The following is a 23,488-nucleotide window of genomic DNA, read 5'->3' on the forward strand; positions in this document are numbered from 1 at the left end:
TTAGGAGGCCCTTAACGTTACAATTAAATACAGTTTTGCGTCGGATTCCAAAATGTAGACTCGTGGAGCAAGACCATTAGGTGCCAGACGCAGCAATAGACCCTTGGAGACAAGTCGTCTGGAGGACGATGTATTGAATCGCGACGCAATTTGAGTGTTCCATCGTCATTAGGAAGCCCTGAACGTTACAATTAACTATCAGTTTTGCATCCGATTCGAAAATCTGGACTCACTGGAGATCGACCATAAGGTGCCCGAGGCAGCAAAAGACCCTTGGAGACAAGTCGTATTGAGGACGATGTATTGACTCTCAATGCAATTCGAGTGTTCCATCGTCATTAGGAGGCCCTGAAAGTTACAATTAACTATCATATTTGCGTCGGATTCGAAAAACTAGACTCCCAGGAGAACGACAATTAGGTGCCACAGGCAGCAATATCCCCTTGGAGACAAGTCGGCTGGAGGACGATGTATTGAATCTCGACGCAATTTGAGTCTTTCATCCTCATTAGGAGGCCATGAACGTTACAATTAAAAATTAGTTTTGCGTCGGATTCGAAAATGTAGACTCACAGGAGGCGGGCACTAAAGTGCCCGAGGCAGCAATATCCCCTTGTAGACAAGTCGGCTGGAGGACGATGTATTGAATCTCGACGCAAATTGAGTGTTCTATCGTCATTAGGAGGCGCTGAACGTTACAATTAACTATCAGTTATGCGTAGGATCCGAAAATCTAGATTCACAAGAGAACGACCATAAGGTGCCCGAGGCAGCAATAGACCTTTGGAGACAAGTGGGTTGGGGGCGATGTATTGAATTTCGACGCAATTTGAGTATTCCGTCGTCATTGGGAGTCCCTGAACGTTACAACTAACTATCATTTTTGCGTCGGAATCGAAAATCTAGACTCACAAGAGACGGACCACATGGTGCCCGAGGCAGCAATATCCCGTTGGAGACAAGTCAGCGAGAGGACGATGTATTGAATCTCGACACAATTTGAGTGTTCCATCGTCATTAGGAGGCCCTGAACGTTACAATTAACTACAAGTTTTGCGTCGGATTCGAAAATCTAGACTCACAGGAGACGAACCATATGGTGACCGAGGCAGCAATACACCCTTGGAGACAAGTCGCCTTGAGGACGATGTATTGACTCTCGATGCAATTCGAGTGTTCCATCGTCATTAGGAGGCCCTGAACGTTATAATTAACTATCAGTTTTGCATCCGATTGGAAAATGTGGACGCACTGGAGAACGACCATGAGGTGCCCGAGGCAGCAATAGACCCTTGGAGACAAGTCGTATTGAGGACGATGTATTGACTCTAGATGCAATTCGAGGGTTCCATCGTCATTAGGAGGCCCTGAACGTTACAATTAATTATCATATTAGCGTCGGATTCGAAAATCTAGACTCCCAGGAGAACGACAATTAGGTGCCACAGGCAGCAATAGACCCTTGGAGACAAATCGGCTGGAGGACGATGTATTGAATCTCGACGCAATTTGCGTGTTCCATCGTCATTTGGAGTCCCTGAACGCTACAATTAACTATCCTTTTTACATCGGATTCGAAAATTTAGTCTCACAGGAGACTGACCATTAGGTGCCCGAGGCAGCAATAGACCCTTGGAGACAAGTCGGCATGAGATTTAATCTCGTTGCAATTTGAGTGTTCCATCGTCATTAGGAGGTGCTGAACGTTACAATTGGCAGTCCGTTTTGCGTCGGATTCGAATATCTGCACTCACAGGAGAACGACCATAAGGTGAGCGAGGTAGCAATAGACCCATGGACACAAATCGGCTGGAGCACGATGTATTGAATCGCTACGCAATTTGAGTGTTCCATCGTCATTAGGAGGCGCTGAACGTTACAATTAACTATCAGTTATGCGTCGGATCCGAAAATCTAGACTCACAAGAGAACGACCATAAGGTGCCCGAGGCAGCAATAGACACTTGGAGACAAGTGGGCTGGGGGACGATGTATTGAATCTCGACGCAATTTGAGTGTTCCTTCGTCATTAGGAGTCCCTGAACGTTACAATTAACTATCATATTTGCGTCGGATTCGAAAATCTAGAATCCCAGGAGAACGACAATTAGGTACCACAGGCAGCATGAGAGCCTTGGAGACAATTCGGCTGGAGGACAATGTATTGAATCTCGACACAATTTGTGCGTTTCATCATCATTAGGTGGCTCTGAACGTTACAATTAATTATCATTTAGGCGTCGGATTCGAGAATCTAGACTCAGAGGAGACGGACCATTAGGTGCCCGAGGCAGCAATAGACCCTTGGAGACAAGTCGGCTGGAGAACGATGTATTGAATCTCGATGCAATTTGAGTGTTCCATCGTCATTAGGAAAATCTGACCGTTACAATTGGCAGTCCGTTTTGCATCGGATTCGGATATCTGCACTCACAGGAGAATGCCCATAAGGTGAGCGAGGTAGAAATAGACCCATGGAGACAAGTCGGCTGGAGGACGATGTATTGAATCGGTACGCAATTTGAGTGTTCCATCGTCATTAGGAGGCCCTGAACGTTACAATTAACTACCAGTTATGTGTCGGAATAGAAAATGTAGATTCACAGGAGAACGACCATAAGGTGCCCGAGGCAGCTATGGACACTTGGAGACAAGTCGGCTGAAAGACGATGTATCTAATCTCGACCCAATTTCAGAGTTTCATCGTTATTTTGAGTCCCGGAACGTTACAATTAACTATCGGTTATGCGTCGGATTCGAAAATCTAGACTCACAGGAGGCGAACCAAAAGGTGCCGAGGCAGCAATATCCCCTTGTAGACAAGTCGGCTGGAGGACGATGTATTTATTTCTCGACGGAATTTGAGTGTTCCATCGTCATTAGGAGGCCCTTAACGTTACAATTAAATATCAGTTTTGCGTCGGATTCCAAAATCTAGACTCACAGGAGCAAGACCATTAGGTGCCAGAGGCAGCAATAGACCCTCGGAGGCAAGTCGGCTGGAGGACGATGTATTGAATCTTGATGCAATTTGAGTGTTCCATCGTCATTAGGAGGCTCTGAACGTTAAAATTGGCAGTCCGTTTTGCGTCGGATTCGAATATCTGGATCCACAGGAGACGGACCATATGGTGCCAGAGGCAGCAATATCCCCTTGGAGACATGTCGGCTGGAGGACGACGAATTGAATCTCGACGCAGTTTTAGTGTTCTATCGTCATTAGGAGGCCCTGAACGTTTCAATTTTGCGTCGGATTCGAAAATCTAGACTCACAGTAGAACGACCATAAGGTGCCGGAGGCAGGAATAAACCCTTGGAGACAAATCGGCTGGAGGACGATGTATTGAATCTCGACGCAATTTGAGTGTTCCTTCGTCATTATAGTGGCCCTGAATGTTACAATTAACTATCATTTTTTCGTCGGATTCGAGAATCTAGACTCACAGGGGAAGGTCCATATGGTGCCCGGGGCAGCTATATTCCCCTTGGAGACAAGTTGGCTGGAGGACGATGTATTGAATCTCGACGCAATTAAAGTGTTCCATGGTCATTAGGAGGCCCTGAACGTTACAATTACCTATCAGTTATGCGTCGGATTCTAATATCTAGACTCACAGGAGAACGACCATAAGGTGTCCGAGGCAGCAATATCCCCTTGGAGACAAGTCGGCTGGAGGACGATGTATTGAATCTCGATGCAATTTGAGTGTTCCATCGTCATTAGCAGGCTCTGAATGTTACATTTGGCAGTCCGTTTTGCGTTGGATTCGAATATCTGCACTCACAGGAGAACGACCATAAGGTGTGCGAGGTAGCAATGGACCCATTTGGACAATTCCGTTGGAGGACGATGTATTGAATTTTGACGCAATTTGAGTGTTCCATCGTCATTAGGAGGCCCTGAACGTTACGATTAACAATCAGTTATGCGTCGGATTCCAAAATCTAGACTCACAGGAGAACGACCATAAGTTGCCAGAAGCAGCAATAGACCCTCGGAGGCAAGTTGGCTGGAGGACGATGTGTTGAATCGCGACGCAATTTGAGTGTTCTGTCGTTATTAGGAGACCCTGAACGTTACAATTAACTATTAGTTTTGCGTCGGATTCGAATATCTGGACTCACAGAAGAATAATGATAAGTGCCCGTGGCAGCAATATCCCCTGAGTGACATGTCGGCTGGAGGACGATGAATTGTATCTCGACACAATTTGACTAATCCTTCGCCGTTAGGACGCCCTGAACGTTACAATTAACTATCATTTTTGCGTCTGATTCGAAAATTTAGATTCACAGGAGCAATTCCAATAGGTGCCAGATGCAGCAATTGACCCCTGGAGACAAGTCGGCTGGAGGACGATGTATTGAATCGCGACGCAATTTGAGTGTTCCAACGTCATTAGGAGGCCCTGAACGTTACAATAAACTATCCGTTATGCGTCGGATTCTAAAATCTAGACTCACAGGAGAACGACCATAAGGTGTCCGAGGCAGCAATATCCCCTTGGAGACAAGTCGGCTGGAGGACGATGTATTGAATCTCGATGCAATATGAGTGTTCCATCGTCATTAGCAGGCTCTGAATGTTACAATTGGCAGTCCGTTTTGCGTTGGATTCGAATATCTGCACTCACAGGAGAACGACTATAAGGTGAGCGAGGTAGCAATAGACCCAAGTAGACAATTCGGTTGGAGGACGATGTATTGAATTTCGACGTAATTTGAAGGTTCCATCGTCATTAGGAGGCTCTGAACGTTACAATTATCTATCAGTTATGCGTCGGATTTTAAAATCTAGACTCACAGGAGAACGACCATAAGGTGTCCGAGGCAGCAATATCCCCTTGGAGACAAGTCGTCTGGAGGACGATGTATTGAATCTCGAAGCAATTTGAGTGTTCCATCGTCATTAGGAGGCAATGAACATTACAATTAACTATCAGATTCGCGTCGGATACGAAAATCTAGACTCACAGGAGTACGACCATAAGTTACCAGAAGCAGCAGTAGACCCTTGGAGACAAGTCGGCTGGAGGACGATGTATGGAATCTCGACGCAATTTGAGTGTTCCATCGTCATCAGGAGGCCCTGAATGTAACAATTAACTATCATTTTTGCGTCTGATTCGAAAATCTATTCTCACAGGGGAAGGACCACATGGTGCCCGAGGAAGCAATATCCCTTAGAAGGCAAGTCGGCTGGAGGCCGATGTATTGAATCTCGACGCAATTCGTGTGTTCCATCGTCATTAGGAGGCCCTTATCGTTACAATTAAATATCAGTTTTGCGTCGGATTCGAAAATCTAGACTCACAGGGGAACGACCATGCGGTGCCCCAGGCAGCAATAGACCCTTGGAGACAAGTCGGCTGGAGGACGATGTATCGAATCTCGACGCAATTTGAGTGTTCCATCGTCATTAGGAGGCGCTGAATGTTACAATTAACTATCAGTTTTGCGTCGGGTCCGAAAATCTAGACTCACTGGAGAACGACCATAAGGTGCCCGGGGCAGGAATATCCCCTACGAAACAAGTCGGCTGGAGGACGATGTATTAAATCTCGACGCAATTTGAGTGTTCCATCGTCATTAGGAGGCTCTGAACGTTACAATTGTCAGTCCGTTTTGTGTCGGATTTGAATATCTGGACTCACAGGAGAACGACCATAAGGTGAGCGACGTAGCAATAGACCCATGGAGACAAGTGGGCTGGAGCACGATGTATTGGATCTCGACGCAATTTGACTTTCCATCGTCATTAGGAGGCCCCGAACGTTAGAATTAACTATCAGTTTTGAGTCGGATTCGATAATCTACACTCACAGGAGATCGACAATAAGGTGCCCGAGGCACCAATAGACCCTTGGAGACAAGTCGCCTGGAGGACGATGTATTGAATCTCGACGCAATTTGAGTGTTCCATCGTCATTAGGAGGCCCTGAACGTTACAATTAACTATCAGTTTCGCGTCGGATTCGAAAATCTAGACTCACAGGAGACGGACCATATGGTGCCCGAGGCAGCTATATCCCCTTGGAGACAAGTCGGCTGGAGGACGACGTATTGAATCTCGACGCAATTTGAGTGTTGTATCGACATTAGGAGGCCCTGAACTATTAGTTTTGCGTCGGATTCGACAATCTAGACTCACCGAATAACGACGATAAGGTTCCCGTTGCAGCAATATCCCCTTGGAGACAAGTCGGCTAGAGGACGAAGTATTGAATCTCGACGCAATTTGAGTGTTCCATAGTCATTAGGAGGCCATGAACGTTGCAATTAACCATCAGTTTTGCGTCGGATTCGAAAAACTAGACCCACAGGAGGCGGACCATAAGGTTCCCTGAGGCAGCAATATCCCTTGTAGACAAGTCGACTGGAGGACGATGTATTGAATCTCGACGCAATTTGAGTGTTCCATCGTTATTTGGAGTCCCGGAACGTTACAATTAAATAGCGGTTATGCGTCGGATTCGAAAATCTAGACTCACAGGAGAACGACGATATGTGCCCGAGGCAGCAATATCACCTTGGAGACAAGTCGGCAAGAGGTCGATTTATTGAATCTCGACGCAATTTGAGTGATCCATCATCATTAGGAGGCCCTGAACGTTACATTCAAATATCAGATTTGCGTCGGATTCGATAATCTAGACTCACAGGAGCACGACCATAAGGTGCCAGAGGCAGGAATAGACCCTTGGAGACAAATCGGCTGGTGGACGATATATTGAATCTCGACGCAATTTGAGTATTCCAACGCCATTAGGAGTCCCTGAACGTTACAATTAACTAACAGTTTTGCGTCGCATTCGAAAATGTAGAATCAGAGGAGAACGACCATAACGTGCCCGTGGCAACAATAGACCCTTGGAGACAAGTCGGCTGAATGACGAAATATTGAATCTTGATGCAATTTGAGTGTTCCATCGACATTAGGAGGCCATGAACGTTACAATTAACCAACTGTTTTGCGTCGGATTCGAAAATCTAGACTCACAGGAGGCGGACCAAAAGGTGCCCGAGGCAGCAATAGCCCCTTGTAGACAAGTCGGCTGGAGGACGATGTATTGATCTCGACGCAATCGTTATTTGGAGGCGCTGAACGTTACAATTAACTATCAGTTATTCGTCGTATTCGAAAATCTAGACTCACAGTAGAAAGACCATAAGGTGCCCTAGGCAGGAATTACCCCTTGGAGACAAATCGGCTGGAGGACGATGTATTGAATCTCGGCGCAATTTGAGTGTTCCATCGTCATTAGGAGGCCATGAACGTTGCAATTAACCATCAGTTTTGCGTCGGATTCGAAAAACTAGACCCACAGGAGGCGGACCATAAGGTTCCCTGAGGCAGCAATATCCCCTTGTAGACAAGTCGACTGGAGGACGATGTATTGAATCTCGACGCAATTTGAAGGTTCCATCGTCATTAGGAGGCCCTGAACGTTACTTTTATCTATCAATTATGCGTCGGATTTTAAAATCTAGACTCACAGGAGAACGACCATAAGGTGTCCGAGGCAGCAATATCCCCTTGGAGACAAGTCGTCTGGAGGACGATGTATTTAATCTCGACGCAATTTGAGTGTTCCATCGTCATTAGGAGGCCCTGAACGTTACAATTAACTATCAGATTCGCGTCGGATACGAAAATCTAGACTCACAGGAGTACGACCATAAGTTGCCAGAAGCAGCAATAGACCCTTGGAGACAAGTCGGTTGGAGGACGATGTATTGAATCTCGACGCAATTTGAGTGTTCCATCGTCATCAGGAGGCCCTGAATGTAACAATTAACTATCATTTTTGCGTCTGATTCGAAAATCTATTCTCACAGGGGAAGGACCACATGGTGCCCGAGGAAGCAATATCCCTTTGGAGACAAGTCGGCTGGAGGCCGATGTATTGAATCTCGACGCAATTTGTGTGTTCCATCGTCATTAGGAGGCCCTTATCGTTACAATTGAATATCAGTTTTGCGTCGGATTCGAAAATCTAGACTCACAGGGGAACGACCATGCGGTGCCCCAGGCAGCAATAGACCCTTGGAGACAAGTCGGCTGGAGGACGATGTATCGAATCTCGACGCAATTTGAGTATTCCATCGTCATTAGGAGGCGCTGAATATTGCAATTAACTAACAGTTTTGCGTCGGGTCCGAAAATCTAGACTCACAGGAGAACGATCACAAGGTGCCCGAGGCAGGAATATCCCCTACGAAACAAGTCGGCTGGAGGACGATGTATTAAATCACGACGCAATTTGAGTGTTCCATCGTCATTAGGAGGCTCTGAACGTTACAATTGTCAGTCCGTTTTGTGTCGGATTCGAATATCTGGACTCACAGGAGAACGACCATAAGGTGAGCGAGGTAGCAATAGACCCATGGAGACAAGTGGGCTGGAGCACGATGTATTGGATCTCGACGCAATTTGACTTTCCATCGTCATTAGGAGGCCCCGAACGTTACAATTAACTATCAGTTTTTTGTCGGATTCGATAATCTACACTCACAGGAGATCGACAATAAGGTGCCCGAGGCACCAATAGACCCTTGGAGACAAGTCGCCTGGAGGACGATGTATTGAATCTTGACGCAATTTGAGTGTTCCATCGTCATTAGGAGGCCCTGAACGATACAATTAACTATCAGTTTCGCGTCGGATTCGAAAATCTAGACTCACAGGGGACGGATAATATGGTGCCCGAGGCAGCTATATCCCCTTCGAGACAAGTCGGCTGGAGGACGACGTATTGAATCTCGACGCAATTTGAGTGTTCCATAGTCATTAGGAGGCCATGAACGTTGCAATTAACCATCAGTTCTGCGTCGGATTCGAAAAACTAGACCCACAGGAGGCGGGCCATAAGGTTCCCTGAGGCAGCAATATCCCTTGTAGACAAGTCGACTGGAGGACGATGTATTGAATCTCGACGCAATTTGAGTGTTCCATCGTTATTTGGAGTCCCGGAACGTTACAATTAAATATCGATTATGCGTCGGATTCGAAAATCTAGACTCACAGGAGAACGACGTTATGTGCCCGAGGCAGCAATATCACCTTGGAGACAAGTCGGCAAGAGGTCGATTTATTGAATCTCGACGCAATTTGAGTGTTCCATCGTCATTAGGAGGCCATGAACGTTACAATTAACCATCAGTTTTGCGTCGGATTCGAAAATCTAGACTGACAGGAGGCGGACCATAAGGTGCACGAGGCAGCAATATCCCCTTGTTGACAAGTCGGCTGGAGGACGATGTATTGAATCTCGACGCAATTTGAGTGTTCTATCGTCATTAGGAGGCGCTGAATGTTACATTAACTATCAGTCTCGCGTCGGATTCGAAAATATAGACACGTAGGTAAAGGACTATATGGTGCCCGAGGCAGCCATATCACCTTGGAGACAAGTTGGCTGGAGGACGATGTATTGAATCTCGACGCAATTTGAGTGATCCATCATCATTAGGAGGCCCTGAACGTTACAATCAAATATCAGATTTGCGTCGGATTCGATAATCTAGACTCACAGGAGCACGACCACAAGGTGCCAGAGGCAGGAATAGACCCTTGGAGACAAATCGGCTGGTGGACGATATATTGAATCTCGACGCAATTTGAGTATTCCAACGCCATTAGGAGGCCCTGAACGTTACAATTAACTATCAGTTTTGCGTCGCATTCGAAAATGTAGAATCAGAGGAGAACGACCATAAGGTGCCCGTGGCAACAAATGACCCTTGGAGACAAGTCGGCTGAATGACGATATATTGAATCTTGATGCAATTTGAGTGTTCCATCGACATTAGGAGGCCATGAACGTTACAATTAACCAACTGTTTTGCGTCGGATTCGAAAATCTAGACTCACAGGAGGCGGACCAAAAGGTGCCCGAGGCAGCAATAGCCCCTTGTAGACAAGTCGGCTGGAGGACGATGTATTGATCTCGACGCAATCGTTATTTGGAGGCGCTGAACGTTTCAATTAACTATCAGTTATTCGTCGTATTCGAAAATCTAGACTCACAGTAGAAAGACCATAAGGTGCCCTAGGCAGGAATTACCCCTTGGAGACAAATCGGCTGGAGGACGATGTATTGAATCTCGACGCAATTTGAGTGTTCTATCGTCATTAGGAGGCGCTAATCGTTACAATTAACTATCAGGTATACGTCGGATCCGAAAATCTAGACTCACAGGACAACCACCATAAGGTTCCCGAGGCAGCAATAGACCCTTGGAGACAAGTCGGCTGGAGGAGGATGTATTGAATTTCGTCACAATTTGAGTGTTCCTTCGTCATTAGGAGGCCCTGAACGTTACAATTAACAATCATTTTTGCGTCGGATTCGAAAATCTAGACTCACAAGAGACGGACGACATGGTGCCCGAGGCAGCAATATCCCGTTGGAGACAAGTCGGCTGGAAGACGATGTATTGAATCGCGACGCAATTTGAGTGTTCTATCGTCATTAGGAGGCCCTGAACGCTACAATTAACTATTAGTTTTGCGTCGGATTCGAAAATGTAGACTCACAGAAGAACGATGATAAGTGGCCGTAGCAGCAATATCCCCTTGGTGACATGTCGGCTGGAGGACGATGTATTGAATCGCGACGCAATTTGAGTGTTCCACCGTCAATAGAAGGCCCTGACTGTTACAATTAACCATCAGTTTAGCGTCGGATACGAAAATTCAGACATACAGGAGACGGAGCATAAGGTATCCGAGCTGGCAATATCCCTTTGGAGACAAGTCGGCTGGAGGACGATGTATTGTATCTCGTCGCAATTTGAGTGTTTCATCGTCATTAGGAGGCCCTGAACGTTACAATTAACTAACAGTTATGTGTCGGAATCGAAAATACAGACTCACAGGAGAACGACCATAACGTGCCCGAGGCAGCAATGGACGCTTGGAGACAAATCGGCTGAAGGTCGATGTATTGAATCTCGACGTAATTTCAGTGTTCCATCGTCATTAGGAGGCCCTGAACGTTACAATTAACTATCAGTTGTGCGTCGGATTCGAAAATCTAGACTCACAGGAGAACGACCATGCGGTGCCCCAGGCAGCAATAGACCATTGGAGACAAGTCGGCTGGAGGACGATGTATTGAATCTCGACGCAATTTGAGTATCATCGTCATTAGGAGGCGCTGAATGTTACAATTAATTATCAGTCTTGCGTCGGGTCCGAAAATATAGACTCACAGGAGAACGACCATAAGGTGCCCGAGGCAGGAATATCCCCTACGAAACAAATCGGCTGGAGGACGATGTATTAAATCTCGACGCAATTTGAGTGTTCCATCGTCATTAGGAGGCCCTGAACGTTACAATTAACTATCAGTTTTGCGTAGGATTCGAAATTCTAGACTCACAGGAGTTGGACCATATGGTGACCGAGGCAGCAATAGACCCTTGGAGACAAGTCGGCTGGAGGACGACGTATTGAATCTCGACGCAATTTGAGTGTTTTATCGTCATTAGGAGGCCCTGAACTTTTAGTTTTGCGTCGGATTCGAAAATCTAGACTCACCGAATAACGACGATAAGGTTCCCGTTGCAGCAATATCCCCTTGGAGACAAGTCGGCTAGAGGACGATGTATTGAATCTCGACGCAATTTGAGTGTTCCATCGTCATTAGGAGGCCATGAACGTTGCAATTAACCATCAGTTTTGCGTCGGATTCGAAAAACTAGACCCACAGGAGGCGGACCATAAGGTTCCCTGAGGCAGCAATATCCCCTTGTAGACAAGTCGACTGGAGGACGATGTATTGAATCTCGACGCAATTTGAGTGTTCTATCGTCGTTAGGAGGCCCTGAACGCTACAATTAACTATTAGTTTTGCGTCGGATTCGAAAATGTAGACTCACAGAAGAACGATGATAAGTGGCCGTAGCAGCAATATCCCCTTGGTGACATGTCGGCTGGAGGACGATGTATTGAATCGCGACGCAATTTGAGTGTTCCACCGTCAATAGAAGGCCCTGACTGTTACAATTAACCATCAGTTTTGCGTCGGATACGAAAATTCAGACATACAGGAGACGGAGCATAAGGTATCCGAGCTGGCAATATCCCTTTGGAGACAAGTCGGCTGGAGGACGATGTATTGTATCTCGTCGCAATTTGAGTGTTTCATCGTCATTAGGAGGCCCTGAACGTTACAATTAACTAACAGTTATGTGTCGGAATCGAAAATACAGACTCACAGGAGAACGACCATAACGTGCCCGAGGCAGCAATGGACGCTTGGAGACAAATCGGCTGAAGGTCGATGTATTGAATCTCGACGTAATTTCAGTGTTCCATCGTCATTAGGAGGCCCTGAACGTTACAATTAACTATCAGTTGTGCGTCGGATTCGAAAATCTAGACTCACAGGAGAACGACCATGCGGTGCCCCAGGCAGCAATAGACCATTGGAGACAAGTCGGCTGGAGGACGATGTATTGAATCTCGACGCAATTTGAGTATTCCATCGTCATTAGGAGGCGCTGAATGTTACAATTAATTATCAGTCTTGCGTCGGGTCCGAAAATATAGACTCACAGGAGAACGACCATAAGGTGCCCGAGGCAGGAATATCCCCTACGAAACAAATCGGCTGGAGGACGATGTATTAAATCTCGACGCAATTTGAGTGTTCCATCGTCATTAGGAGGCCCTGAACGTTACAATTAACTATCAGTTTTGCGTAGGATTCGAAATTCTAGACTCACAGGAGTTGGACCATATGGTGACCGAGGCAGCAATAGACCCTTGGAGACAAGTCGGCTGGAGGACGACGTATTGAATCTCGACGCAATTTGAGTGTTTTATCGTCATTAGGAGGCCCTGAACTTTTAGTTTTGCGTCGGATTCGAAAATCTAGACTCACCGAATAACGACGATAAGGTTCCCGTTGCAGCAATATCCCCTTGGAGACAAGTCGGCTAGAGGACGATGTATTGAATCTCGACGCAATTTGAGTGTTCCATCGTCATTAGGAGGCCATGAACGTTGCAATTAACCATCAGTTTTGCGTCGGATTCGAAAAACTAGACCCACAGGAGGCGGACCATAAGGTTCCCTGAGGCAGCAATATCCCCTTGTAGACAAGTCGACTGGAGGACGATGTATTGAATCCCGACGCAATTTGAGTGTTCTATCGTCGTTAGGAGGCGCTGAACGTTACAATTAACTATCAGTTATGCGACGGATCCGAAAATCTAGACTCACAGGAGAACGACCATAAGGAGCTCGAAGCTTAAATAGAAACTTGGAGACAAGTCGGCTGAAGGACGATGTTTTGAATCTCGACGCAATTTGAGTGTTCCTTCGTCATTAGGAGGCCCTGAACGTTACAATTAACTATCAGTTATATATCGGAATAGAAAATGTAGATTCACAGGAGAACGACCATAAGGTGCCCGAGGCAGCAATGGACACTTGGAGACAAGTCGGCTGAAGGACGATGTATTGAATCTCGACGCAATTTCAGTGTTCCATCGTTATTTGGAGTCCCGGAACGTTACAATTAAATATCGGTTATGCGTCGGATTCGATAATCTAGACTCACAGGAGCACGACCATAAGGTGCCAGAGGCAGGAATAGACCCTCGGAGACAAATCGGCTGGAGGACGGTATATTGAATCTCGACGCAATTTGAGTATTCCATCGCCATTAGGAGGCCCTGAACGTTACAATTAACTATCAGTTTTGCGACGCATTCGGAAATGTAGAATCAGAGGAGAACGACCATAAGGTGCCCGTTGCAACAATAGACCCTTGGAGACAAGTCGGCTGAATGACGATATATTGAATCTTGATGCAATTTGAGTGTTCCATCGTCATTAGGAGGCCATGAACGTTACAATTAACCAACTGTTTTGCGTCGGATTCGAAAATCTAGACTCACAGGAGGCGGACCAAAAGGTGCCCGAGGCAACAAAATCCCCTTGTAGACAAGTCGGCTGGAGGACGATGTATTGATCTCGACGCAATTGTTATTTGGAGGCGCTGAACGTTACAATTAACTGTCAGTTATTCGTCGTATTTGAAAATCTAGACTCACAGTAGAAAGACCATAAGGCGCCCTAGGCAGGAATTACCCCTTGGAGACAAATCGGCTGGAGGACGAAGTATTGAATCTCGACGCAATTTGAGTGTTCCATCGTCATTAGGAGGCCATGAACGTTGCAATTAACCATCAGTTTTGCGTCGGATTCGAAAAACTAGACCCACAGGAGGCGGACCATAAGGTTCCCTGAGGCAGCAATATCCCCTAGTAGACAAGTCGACTGGAGGACGATGTATTGAATCTCGACGTAATTTGAGTGTTCCATCGTCATTTGGAGGCCCTGAACGTTACAATTAACTACAAGTTTTGCGACGGATTCGAAAGTCTAGACTCACAGGAGAACGACGATATGTGCCCGAGGCAGCAATATCACCTTGGAGACAAGTCGGCAGGAGGTCGATTTATTGAATCTCGACGCAATTTGAGTGTTCCATCGTCATTAGGATGCCATGAACGTTACAATTAACCATCAGTTTTGCGTCGGATTTGAAAATCTAGACTGAGAGGAGGCGCACCATAAGGTGCACGAGGCAGCAATATCCCCTTGTTGTCAAGTCGGCTGGAGGACCATGTATTGAATCTCGACGCAATTTGAGTGTTCTATCGTCATTAGGAGGCGCTGATCGTTACAATTAACTATCAGGTATGCGTCGGATCCGAAAATCTAGACTCACAGGACAACGACCATAAGGTTCCCGAGGCAGCAATAGACCCTTGGAGAAAAGTCGGCTGGAGGAGGATGTATTGAATTTCGACGCAATTTGAGTGTTCCTTCGTCATTAGGACTCCTTCAACGTTACAATTAACAATCATTTTTGCGTCGGATTCGAAAATCTAGACTCACAGAAGGCGGACGACATGGTGCCCGAGGCAGCAATATCACCTTGGAGACAAGTCGGCTGGAGGACGATGTATTGAATCTCGATGCGATTTGAGTGTTCCATCGTCATTAGGAGGTTCTGAACGTTACAATTATCAGTCCGTTTTGCGTCGAATTCGAATATCTTGACTCACAGTAGAACGACCATAAAGTGACCGAGGTAGCAGTAGACCCATGGAGACAAGTCGTCTGGAGGACGATGTATTGAATCTCGACGCAATTTGAGTCTTCCATCGTCATTAGGAGGCCCTGAACGCTACAATTAACTATCAGTTATATGTCGGAATAGAAAATGTAGATTCACAGGAGAACGACCATAAGGTGCCCGAGGCAGCAATGGACACTTGGAGACAAGTTGGCTGAAGGACGATGTATTGAATCTCGACGCAATTTCAGTGTTCCATCGTTATTTGGAGTCCCGGAACGTTACAATTAAATATCGGTTATGCGTCGGATTCGAAAATCTAGACTCACAGGGGAACGACCATGCGGTGCCCCAGGCAGCAGTAGACCCTTGGAGACAAGTCCGCTGGAGGCCGCTGTATTGAATCTCGACGCAATTTGAGTGTTCCATCGTCATTAGGAGGCGCTGAATGTTACATTAACCATCAGTTTCGCGTCGGATTCGAAAATCTAGACACGTAGGTAAAGGACCATATGGTGCCCGAGGCAGCCATATCACCTTGGAGACAAGTTGGCTGGAGGACGATGTACTGAATCTCGACGCAATTTGAGTGATCCATCGTCATTAGGAGGCCCTGAACGTTACAATTATCTATCAGATTTGCGTCGGATTCGATAATCTTGACTCACAGGAGGCGGACCATAAGGTTCCCTGAGGCAGCAATATCCCCTTGTAGACAAGTCGACTGGAGGACGATGTATTGAATCTCGACGTTATTTGAGTGTTCCATCGTCATTTGGAGGCCCTGAACGTTACAATTAACTACACGTTTTGCGTCGGATTCGAAAGTCTAGACTCACAGGAGAACGACGATATGTGCCCGAGGCAGCAATATCACCTTGGAGACAAGTCATCAGGAGGTCGATTTATTGAATCTCGACGCAATTTGAGTGTTCCATCGTCATTAGGATGCCATGAACGTTACAATTAACCATCAGTTTTGCGTCGGATTCGAAAATCTAGACTGACAGGAGGCGCACCATAAGGTGCACGAGGCAGCAATATCCCCTTGTTGACAAGTCGGCTGGAGGACGATGTATTGAATCTCGATGCGATTTGAGTGTTCCATCGTCAATAGGAGGTTCTGAACGTTACAATTATCAGTCCGTTTTGCGTCGAATTCGAATATCTTGACTCACAGTAGAACGACCATAAAGTGACCGACGTAGCAGTAGACCCATGGAGACAAGTCGTCTGGAGGACGATGTATTGAATCTCGACGCAATTTGAGTGTTCCATCGTCTTTAGGAGGCCCTGAACGTTACAATTAACTATCAGTTATATGTCGGAATAGAAAATGTAGATTCACAGGAGAACGACCATAAGGTGCCCGAGGCAGCAATGGACACTTGGAGAAAAGTCGGCTGAAGGACGATGTATTGAATCTCGACGCAATTTCAGTGTTCCATCGTTATTTGGAGTGCCGGAACGTTACAATTAAATATCGGTTATGCGTCGGATTCGAAAATCTAGACTCACAGGAGAACGACCATGCGGTGCCCCAGGCAGCAGTAGACCCTTGGAGACAAGTCCGCTGGAGGCCGCTGTATTGAATCTCGACGCAATTTGAGTGTTCCATCGTCATTAGGAGGCGCTGAATGTTACATTAACTATCAGTTTCGCGTCGGATTCGAAAATCTAGACACGTAGGTAAAGGACCATATGGTGCCCGAGGCAGCCATATCACCTTGGAGACAAGTTGGCTGGAGGACGATGTATTGAATCTCGACGCAATTTGAGTGATCCATCGTCATTAGGAGGCCCTGAACGTTACAATTAACTATCAGTTTTGCGTCGCATTCGGAAATGTAGAATCAGAGGAGAACGACCATCAGGTGCCCGTGGCAACAATAGACCCTTGGGGACAAGTCGGCTGAATGACGATATATTGAATCTTGATGCAATTTGAGTGTTCCATCGTCATTAGGAGGCCATGAACGTTACAATTAACCAACTGTTTTGCGTCGGATTCGAAAATCTAGACTCACAGGAGGCGGACCAAAAGGTGCCCGAGGCAGCAAAATCCCCTTGTAGACAAGTCGGCTGGAGGACGATGTATTGATCTCGACGCAATCGTTATTTGGAGGCGCTGAACGTTACAATTAACTATCAGTTATTCGTCGTATTTGAAAATGTAGACTCACAGTAGAAAGACCATAAGGCGCCCTAGGCAGGAATTACCCCTTGGAGACAAATCGGCTGGAGGACAATGTATTGAATCTCGACGCAATTTGAGTGTTCCATCGTCATTAGGAGGCCATGAACGTTGCAATTTACCATCAGTTTTGCGTCGGATTCGAAAAACTAGACCCACAGGACTCGGACCATAAGGTTTCCTGAGGCAGCAATATCCCCTTGTAGACAAGTCGACTGGAGGACGATGTATTGAATCTCGACGTAATTTGAGTGTTCCATCGTCATTTGGAGGCCCTGAACGTTACAATTAACTACAAGTTTTGCGTCGGATTCGAAAGTCTAGACTCACAGGAGAACGACGATATGTGCCCGAGGCAGCAATATCACCTTGGAGACAAGTCATCAGGAGGTCGATTTATTGAATCTCGACGCAATGTGAGTGTTCCATCGTCATTAGGATGCCATGAACGTTACAATTAACCATCAGTTTTGCGTCGGATTCGAAAATCTAGACTGACAGGAGGCGCACCATAAGGTGCACGAGGCAGCAATATCCCCTTGTTGACAAGTCGGCTGGAGGACGATGTATTGAATCTCGATGCGATTTGAGTGTTCCATCGTCATTAGGAGGTTCTGAACGTTACAATTATCAGTCCGTTTTGCGTCGAATTCGAATATCTTGACTCACAGTAGAACGACCATAAAGTGACCGAGGTAGCAGTAGACCCATGGAGACAAGTCGTCTGGAGGACGATGTATTGAATCTCGACGCAATTTGAGTGTTCCATCGTCATTAGGAGGCCCTGAACGTTACAATTAAGTATCAGATACATGTCGGAATAGAAAATGTAGATTCACAGGAGAACGACCATAAGGTGTCCGAGGCAGCAATAGACACTTGGAGGCAAGTCGGCTGAAGCACGATGTATTGAATCTCAACGCAATTTCAGTGTTCCATCGTTATTTGGAGTCCCGGAACGTTACAATTAAATATCGGTTATGCGTCGGATTCGAAAATCTAGACTCACAGGAGAACGACCATGCGGTGACCCAGGCAGCAGTAGACCCTTGGAGACAAGTCCGCTGGAGGCCGCTGTATTGAATCTCGACGCAATTTGAGTGTTCCATCGTCATTAGGAGGCGCTGAATGTTACATTAACTATCAGTTTCGCGTCGGATTCGAAAATCTAGACACGTTGGTAAAGGTTCATATTTTGCCCGAGGCAGCCACATCACCTTGGAGACAAGTAGGCTGGAGGACGATGTATTGAATCTCGACGCAATTTGAGTGATCCATCGTTATTAGGAGGCCCTGAACGTTACAATTAACTATCAGTTTTGCGTCGAATTCGAAAATGTAGAATCAGAGGAGAACGACCATAAGGTGCCCGTTTCAACAATAGACCCTTGGAGACAAGTCGGCTGAATGACGATATATTGAATCTTGATGCAATTTGAGTGTTCCATCGTCATTAGGAGGCCATGAACGTTACAATTAACTAACTGTTTTGCGTCCGATTCGATAATCTAGACTCACAAGGTCGGACCATATGGTGCTTGTGGCAGCAATATCCCCTTGGAGACAAGTCGGCTGGAGAGCGACGTATTGAATCTCGATGCAATTTGAGTGTTCCATCGTCATTAGGAGGCTCTGAATGTTACAATTGGCAGTCCGTTTTGTGTTGGATTCGAATATCTAGACTCACACTAGAACGACCATAAGATGCCCGAGGCAGGAATGGACCCTTGGAGACAAATCGGCTGGAGGACGATGTATTGAATCTCGACGCAATTTGAGTGTTCCTTCGTCATTAGGAGGCTCTGAATGTTACAATTAACTATCACTTTTGCGTCGGATTCAAAAATTTAGACTCACAGGGGAAGGACCATATGGTGCTCGAGGCAGCTATATTCCCCGTGGAGACAAGTTGGCTGGTGGACGATGTATTGAATCTCGACGCAATTTGAGTGTTCCATCATCATTAGGAGGCCCTGAACGTTACAATTAACTATCAGTTATGCGTCGGATTCTAAAATCTAGACTCACAGGAGAACGACCATAAGGTGTCCGAGGCAGCAATATCCCCTTGGAGACAAGTCGGCTGGAGGACGATGTATTGAATCTCGATGAAATTTGAGTGTTCCATCGTCATTAGCAGGCTCTGAATGTTACAATTGGCAGTCCGTTTTGCGTTGGATTCGAATATCTGCATTCACAGGAGAACGACCATAAGGTGAGCGAGGTAGCAATAGACCCACGTAGACAATTCGGTTGGAGGACGATGTATTGAATCTCGACGCAATTTGAGTGTTCCATCGTCATTAGGAGGCCCTGAACGTTACAATTAACTACAAGTTTTGCGTCGGATTCGATAATCTAGACTCACAGGAGACGGACCATATGGTGCCCGAGGCAGCAATATCCCCTTGGAGAGAAGTCGGCTGGAGGACGGTGTATTGAATCTCGACTCAATTTGAATGTTCCATCGTCATTAGGAGGCCCTTAACGTTACAATTAAATATCAGTTTGGCGTCGGATTCGAAAATCTAGACTCACAGGAGCAAGACCATTAGGTGCCACAGGCAGCAATAGACCCCTGGAGACAAGTCGGCGGGAGGACGATGTATTGAATCGCGACGAAATTTGAGTGTTCCATCGTCATTAGGAGGCCCTGAACATTACAATTAACTAACAGTTATGTGTCGGAATCGAAAATCTAGACTCACAGGAGAACGAAAATAAGGTGCCCGAGGCAGCAATTGACCCTTGGAGACATGTCGGCTGGAGGACGATGTATTGAATCGCGACGCAATTTCGGTGTTCCATCGTCATTAGGAAGCCCTGAACGTTACAATTAACCATCAGTTTTGCGTCGGATTCGAAATTCTAGACCAACAGGAGAAGGACTGTATGGTGCCCGAGGCAGCAGTATCCCCTTAGAGACAAGTCGGCTGGAGGACGATGTATTGAATGTCGATGCAATTTCAGTGTTCCATCGTCATTCGGAGGCTCTGAACGTTACAATTGGCAGTCCGTTTTGCGTCGGATTCGAATATCTAGACTCACAGGAGCCGGACCATATGGTGCCCGAGGCAGCGATATCCCGTTGGAGACAAGTTGACGGGAGGACGATGTATTGGATCTCGACGCAATTTGAGTGTTTCATCGTCTTTAGCAGGCCATTAACGTTACAATTAAATATCAGTTTTGCGTCGGATACGATAATCTAGACTCACAGGAGCTACCCATTAGGTGCCAAATGCAGCTATTGACCCTTGGAGACAAGTCGGCTGGAGAACGATGTGTTGAATCTCGACGCAATTTGAGTGTTCCTTCGTCATTAGGAGGCCCTAAACGTTACAATTAACCGTCAGTTTTGCGTCGGATTCGATTTTCTAGACTCATAGGAGAAGGACCATATGGTGCTCGAGGCAGCAATATCTCCTTGGAGACACGTGTGCTGGTGGACGATGTATTGAATCTCGACGCAATTAGAGTCTACCATCATCATTAGGAGACTTTGAACGTTACAATTAGCAGTCCGTTTTGCGCCGGATTCGAATATCTGGACTCACAGGAGAACGAACATACAGTGACCGAGGTAGCACTAGACCCATGGGGCCAAGTCGACTGGAGGACGATGTATTGAATTCTCGACGCAATTTGAGTGTTCCATCGTCAATAGGAGGCCCAGAACGTTACAATTAACTATCAGTTATGTGTCGGAATCGAAAAAGTAGAATCACAGGAGAACGACCATAAGGTGCCCGAGGCAGCAATTGACCCTTGGAGACAAGTCGGCTGGAGGACGATGTATTGAATCGCGACGCAATTAGAGTGTTCCATCGTCATTAGGAGGCCCTGAAGGTTAAAATTAACTATCAGTTATGTGTGGGAATCGAAAATGTAGACTCACAGGAGAACGACCATAAGGTGCCCGAGGCAGCAATGGACGCTTGGAGACAAGTCGGCTGTAGGACGATGTATTGAATCTTGATGCAATTTGAGTGTTTCATCGTCATTAGGAGGCTCTGAACATTACAATTGGCAGTCCGTTTTGCGTCGGATTCGAATATCTGGACCTACAGGAGGCGGACCATATGGTGCCCGAGTAAGCAATATCCCCATGGAGATAAGTCGGCTGGTGGACGATGTATTGAATCTCGACGCAATTTGAGTGTTCCATCGTCATTAGGACGCCATGAACGTTACAATTAACCATCAGTTTTGCGTAGGATTTGGAAATCTACACTCACAGGAGCAAGACGATTAGGTGCCAAAGGCAGCAACTGACCTTAAAGACAAGTCGGCTGGAGGACGATGTATTAAATCGCGACGCAATTTGAGTGTTCCATCGTCATTAGGAGGCCCTGAACGTTGCAATTAACCATCAGTTTTGCGTCGGAATCGAATATCTAGACTCACAGGAGACGGAACATAAGGTGCCCGAGACGGCAATATCCCTTTGGAGACAAGTCGGCTGGAGGACGATGTATTGAATCTCGACGGAATTTGAGTGTTCCATCGCCATTTGGAGGTCCTGAACGTTACAATTAACTATCAGTTATGCGTCGGATCCGAAAATCTAGACTCACAGGACAACGACCATAAGGTGCGCGAGGCAGCAATAGACCCTTGGAGACAAGCCGGCTGGAGGAGGATGTATTGAATCTCGACGCAATTTCAGTGTTCCATCGTCATTAGCAGGCCCTTAACGTTACAATTAAATATCACTTTTGCGTCGGATACGATAATCTAGACTCACAGGAGCAAGCCATTAGGTGCCAAATGCAGCAATTGACCCTTGGAGACAAGTCGGCTGGAGTGCGATGTATTGAATCGCGACGCAATTTGAGTGTTCCATCGTGATTAGAGGCCCTGAACGTTACAATTGACCATCAGTTTTGCGTCGAATTCTAATTTCTAGACACACAGGAGAAGGACTATATGGTGCCCGAGGCAGCAATATCCCCTTGGAGACAAGTGTGCTGGAGGATGATGTACTGAATCTCGACGCAATTAGAGTCTACCATCATCATTAGGAGGCTCTGAACGTTACAATTAGCAGTCCGTTTTGCGTCGGATTCGAATACCTGGACTCACAGGAGAACGACCATAAGGTGACCGAGGTAGCAGTAGACCCATGGAGACAAGTCGACTGGAGGACGATGTATTGAATCTCGACGCAATTTGAGTGTTCCATCGTCATTAGGAGGCCCTGAACGTTGCAATTAACTATTAGTTATGTGTCGGAATCGAAAAAGTAGACTCACAGGAGAACGACCATAAGGTGACAGAGGCAGCAATAGACCGTTGGAGACAAGTCGGCTGGAGGACGATTTATTGAATAGCGACGCAATTTGATTGTTCCATCGTCATTAGGAGGCCATGAACGTTACAATTAACCATCAGTTTTGCGTCGGATTCAAAAATTTAGACTCACAGGAGAACGACCAATAGGTGTCCGAGCCAGCAATATCACCTTGGAGACAAGTCGGCTGGCGGCCGATGTATTAAATCTTGACGCAATTTGAGTGTTCGATCGTCATTTGGAGTCCCTGAACGTTACAATTAACTATCATTTTTGCGTCGGATTCGAAAATCTAGACTCACAGGAGACGGACCATTAGGTGCCCGAGGCAGCAATAGACCTTTGGAGACAAGTCGGCTGGAGGACGATGTATTGAATCTCGATGCAATTTGAGTGTTCTTTCTTCATTAGGAGGCTCTGAACGTTACAATTGTCAGTCCGTTTTGTTTCGGATTCGATTATCTGTACCCACAGGAGAACGACCATAAAGTGAGCGATGTAGCGATAAACCCATGGAGACAGGTCGGCTGGAGGACGATGTATTGAATCGCGACGCAATTTCAGTGTTCCATCGTCATTAGGAGACCCTGGACGTTACAATTAACTATCAGTTTTGCGTCGGATTCGATAATTTACACTCACAGGAGAACGACCATAAGGTGCCCGAGGCAGCAATAGACCGTTGGAGACATGTCGACTGAAGGACGATGTATTGAACCTTGATGCAATTTGAGTGTTCCATCGTCATTAGGAGGCTCTGAACATTACAATTGGCAGTCCGTATTGCGTCGGATCCGAATATCTGGACTTACAGGAGGCGGACCATATGGTGCCAGAGTAAGCAATATCCCCATGGAGACAAGTCGGCTGGTGGACGATGTATTAAATCGCGACGCAATT

This window comes from Schistocerca americana, chromosome X (genome assembly GCF_021461395.2).
Source record: "Schistocerca americana isolate TAMUIC-IGC-003095 chromosome X, iqSchAmer2.1, whole genome shotgun sequence".
NCBI classification, from domain to species: Eukaryota; Metazoa; Arthropoda; class Insecta; order Orthoptera; family Acrididae; genus Schistocerca; species Schistocerca americana.